We start from the raw sequence: 5,236 nt of genomic DNA, 5'->3' as shown, positions 1-5,236 counted from the left end.
CGCATGAATAGTCATAATGCCAAAAGAACAAGATGTTGATTTTTTTTAATGCAGTTGATACAGATATTTGTCTTTTATTGTAGATGTCTCTCTAGGTCTATAAGCAGGAATAAAACAACCCCATCATCACAGATTGTTTCCAGCCAGAAAGATGTGGGGTCTGACTTACACAACCTACAGATTGCTTTCAGCCCAAAAGATGTGGGGTCTGGCTGTTACACAACCTTGCTGGTTACACAGCAGTTGTAAAGATTCAAGTGTGAGTCCCAAAATAGGCCAGATGTTCTGAAGAGGAAAGTTACAATTTCTAAGAAAGCTCATGGTCTCAATGCTTACCTACTGCCTTTATAAGCTTTTGACTCTCAGGCACAGTACCATTTCATTTTAATAAAGCTTAGTTGCTGATACACAACTAGTCTTGTTTCTTTTCTTCCCCCTTCAAGAATTTTCTTGGCTGTTTTCCTCCCTGCGAAGCAGCCCAAGTCACGCCCCAGAGACATGAGCAAGGATCGCTGTTCCCATGGGCAAGTCGGGCTCTGTTGGCCCCACTTCAGTGGCCACTGCTCCCACAAATGAAAATGTATTCTGCTTGTGTCCCTGGGTCTCCCGAGCTGCTCTCGGACCAGGGGTCAGTGAGCTGCATTTTGCCATCTTCCTTCCACACTTTTAAAACAATCACTGGTAGTCATTCTACCACAAGCCCTGTAAACCATACTGTTACCACAGCATACGGCCATTTGCCTTATGGAGACAGTTGGCGAATAAACATTGAGAAATGCGTTCATGAGTAGAAACTATTCAAGTGCCATTCCACTAATGGCATTGCTAGTTAAAGTGGCACAAACATACAACGGTTCTAGTCAGGAAAGCGACCTAAGTTCATTAGTAACACTGACACTCTGGCTGGGAAGAGGGATGTTGGGAGGGGAAGGTACTCGTATGAGGAAGGGGATATGTGGGAACTCTACCTGGTGATTTTGCTGTGAAAATAATTTTTAGGGCCTTCTCAGGGGGCGCAACAGGTAGGACGCAGCACGGCAAGCTCACCACAGCCGCTTCAGTGCGCGTTCATCCCCGCCCCGGAGCTCACCCATGGGACACAGCAGACCTCCTGTCTCCAACTGCTCCCCTCAGCAGTGTATTTCACTCGATCTGCCTGTTCTGCTCCCCACTCTGTCTCTGGTGAATCCTCTCACCCTCCCCCGCCCCACACACGCGCACTGACCTACACCCTAGTTTCTGTATGCATAAATAACATTTTAAATAAATGTTTCTTTAGGTAACTTAAAAAGGGAAGAAGTGCTGGTATGGACAGCCTCCAGCATGAACTGGTGAAACTTCGTCAGTAAAAGAATCCAATCACATAGGACCACAGACTGCATTTACAAGGAGAGTTCAAGACAGGCAGCCGCACGGGCCAGGTTAATAGTTTGCACGGGCCATGAGGACAGGTATTTAAAGGTGATGACAGAAAGGCGCAGACTTCTTTTTGGGCAATGAGAATGTTCTAAAACTGATTGTGTACCACCCTCTGAACATGCCCAAGCCAGTGAATTGTATACTTTAATTGGATTTATATAGTATTCCAAACAAAAAAAAAAATCCATTACCACAATTTCTTTGTCCAGTTGATGCATTTGATGTTGATGGATTTAGGTTGGCTCCACATCTTGGCTGGAGTGAGCAGAGCTGCTATGAACACAGGCGTGCACAAATCTTCTTACACTAGCATTTTCAGGTCTTTGGATGGAAACCTAGAAGCAGTATTGCTGGAGCATATGGTATTCCATTTTTTTTGGTTTTTAAAGACTCTCCATGCTAGTCCCATAGAGGCTGCACCAATTTTTACATTCTCCCTAACATGATCTTGGACTTTTAACTTCCAGAACAAGAGGAAATAATTTCTGTTGTGTAGGCCTACTGGTCTTTGGTACTTTGTTACTGCAGCTCTAACAGACCAATACAGTAAGTTTCTTTGATCCTCATATATTCCTCCTGTGGAACTCTGGAATTTCTATTCTCTAAATTGGTTCCTCCCAGAAAAAACTTTTTAAAAAAAGATTTATTTATTTATGCATACAAGAACTGGGGTACAGGCCAGAGGTCTGGGAGGTGAGAGGATTCACGGGAGACAGAGTGAGGAACAGAATGAGGCATTGACTGAAATACACTGCCTACGGGAGCAGTGGGGAGACAGGAGAGGCCTGCTGTGCCATGTGGGTCACCCCCTGGCTGGGGATCTAACTCATGCTGTGGTGGCTGTGGATAACTTCAGAGTGCTTAACCCCTTGTGCCACCAGGGAGGCCCCTGGATTTCCACCTCTTACAGAGACACCAGTCAGACTGGGTTGGGGCCCCCAGCCCCCGTAGGGATCCGTCTCCTGGGCTCCCTCTTGCATGTTGGCTGCTGTTCAGTGTCCTCTCTGGCTCCTCCTCTTCTCCCTGGGGTCTGAGTGAGAGTCTCCCACCGATATGCCCTCCAGTCCACACACACAGGTGACCTATGTCAGCTACACCCAAACCCCGCTAAGTCCCTAGGGCCTCATTTTAACTTAATCATCTCTCTCTGGGGGGAGAAGAGGTAGGGTGGGAACAAAGGGGTGAGGGGCCCAATGGCCTAGGGCAAAGGCTACTGTGGGGGAGGGGAGAGGGAAGGGAGTGACATGCTTCTGGAAAGGTGTGAACTTTATTTCCTTAAATCATATTCAGTGGTGCACACCAAAGTTACCTCAGTAAAGAAGATAAATAACTTCCTTAGCACTGAGTTATCTACTCAGCTTTCCATACCCAAACTAATTTTCAGAAATGAAACAGATATGAAATAAATGTCTAAGCTTATAAAATAGCAGATTATCTTCCAACATATGTTCTCTGATTTCAACATTATTGGACAAATATTCTGTTCACAGTTAGGAGAACTTGTGCTTGACAACAACCATTTCCACTGTGGAACAGAATGTAGTTAAATTCTGTACCTCAAATTGTAGTGGCTAAGATTAACCTGAAGTTGTCATTGGCAGAAGAAAAAAAATATTAGCTGTCCAGTTTCAAATCAAAGGCATTTGCTTCGATAAAAATAGAGCCCTGCTGGGTGGTCCAGGGGTTAAGTCAGCACTATGAAGCCGTCCAAAGTTGCTGCCACACCAGTTCCACCCCTGGCCAGGGGGTGCAGCAGACCTCTCCTGTCTCCCCACTACTCCCCTCAGCAGTGTGTTTCAGTAAATCTCCCCACTCTGTCTCAAGTGAATCCCCTTTGCTCCCACTCTGTCTCTGAGCCTCTCACCCCCCAGCACCTCTGGCCTGTACCCGTTCTTGAGTTCATAAATAAATCAATCTTTAGGGCCCGCCCCGGTGACACAAGGGGTTAAATCTCAGCACTGTGAAGTAATCCACATCCTCTTCAGTATGAGGTCAATCCTGGTCAGGGAGGCGACCCACAGGCACAGCAGACCTCTCCTGTCCCGCCCACTGCTCCACTCAGCCATGTACTTTGCCAATCTGCCTGTTCTGCTCCTCAGTCTGTCTCTGGTGAATCCTCTCACCCCCCAACCCGCACCCCTGGCCTGTACTCCAGTTCTTGTATGCATAAATAAATAAAATCCTAATAAAAAATAATAAAGAGCATTTTGAGGTAGAGGCTTTTGGGGGAGGAACACTCAGCACTGGGCCCCAGCAGTCAGCAAAGGTGGGGACAGGGAAGAGGGTGGAGGTTTTTCTGCATATTTGCTTTTTTAGAACTACCATCAACTTTCAAGTTACAAATTCAAGACGCAGCTTACATTTCTTATCCTTTTGTTGATAAGTTTAGCAAACAGGAGCCATCATGAAAAGAACTTTGGTTAATGCTTGATTCCTTTTGTCACCAGAAATCCAGCATCTGGTGGCCTGTCCCCACCAAATGTCAATAAAGCAGAGACCGGAACTTAGTCTTTAAGGTGTGCTTGCATCAGAACCAGCAATCTGGAAGACAGGGGTTACAACCTAAGAAACTGCCCTGGCATTTCACTTCCTGCTGGCTTTGTCTAGGGCGTTAAACAAGGACAGTTGCTCAGAAGCAAGCTGGCCTTCAACTCCGGTTCATTGGTGACGTGGAGCCGGGGTTCCTCATGACCCTCCCGGACATCTGGGCCCTCCCCCGCCCAGTGTGCTGAGTCTGGTCGCTGGCCAGGGCTTGTCCCAGCATTCCTCTAGATGTGTCCTTGGCTGGAAAAGGAACTCAAGGCAGACAGCCCAGAAGCAATGTGTGTGCAGCTCCCCTACTCTGCCTGCACAGCACCCCACCTGCTCCCCCACCCACACCCCCATCGCTTTTGACAGATGAAACCATTTGAAACTGAACTTGAAGTTCTAGACGTGTTTTCCTTTCTCTTCTATTGTCTGAAAATAGAAAGTCTGGATATTACTCTAATAGAAACTTTTTTGGAATGATGATTTTTAAAAAAGATTTTGTTTTTGTGCAGAAGAAATGGGGTGTGGGCCAGAGGTGAAAGGGGTGAGACGATTCACCAGAGAGGGGGAGCAGATCATGTGGATTCACTCGAGTACTGTTGAGGGGAGCAGCGGGGAGACAGGAGAGGTCTGCTGTGCCCTGTGGGTCACCTCCCTGGCGGGGGATCGAACTCGTGCTGCAGGGCTGCTGATGGCTTCACAGTGCTGTGTGTCATCCTGCTGCATCACCAGGGAGGGCCCTGTTTCTATTTTTAGCTTTCTTATTACCAGCTGTACTTGACATGTAACACCACACCTAGTTGGTGTACAACACGGTTTGCTCTCTGTGTGTACTGTGACATGATACCACCACCACTAGCTGTGAAGGACCAAACTGGGTTTTTCACAAGAAATGTCTCTCAACTGAGTTTATACTAGGTGGCCATCAAAGGAGTTAGCGCAGTAGGTACCCCCAAATAATCAGCTCCCCGAATAACAGGAGTGCGTATTTTACAAGGGAGAAGAAATGTAAGAGGAATGCAGTCTTCACATTTCCAGGTCCGAGGAGGGGCTGGCAGTCGAGGGGACTTCGGTCCTGGTGTTTGACTTTCCCAGCAGGTGTTATCTCAGCAATCACTGATGACTCTTTTCTTTTTAACTGATGACTGTTTCTGATGCCACAATCCATCCAGAGGGGTACATCTTCCAAGGTCCCAGTAATGCAGGTGGAGCCATTTAAAAGTTTATCATGGGCCCTTCCTGGTGGCACAGTGGGTTAAAGCACAGCACTAAGCATGAGTTCGATCCC

Source organism: Condylura cristata, unplaced genomic scaffold (genome assembly GCF_000260355.1).
Source record: "Condylura cristata isolate star-nosed mole 26May11 unplaced genomic scaffold, ConCri1.0 scaffold00003, whole genome shotgun sequence".
NCBI classification, from domain to species: Eukaryota; Metazoa; Chordata; class Mammalia; order Eulipotyphla; family Talpidae; genus Condylura; species Condylura cristata.
The sequence above is the reverse complement of the archived record's forward strand: the minus strand, read 5'-3'. Positions refer to the sequence as shown.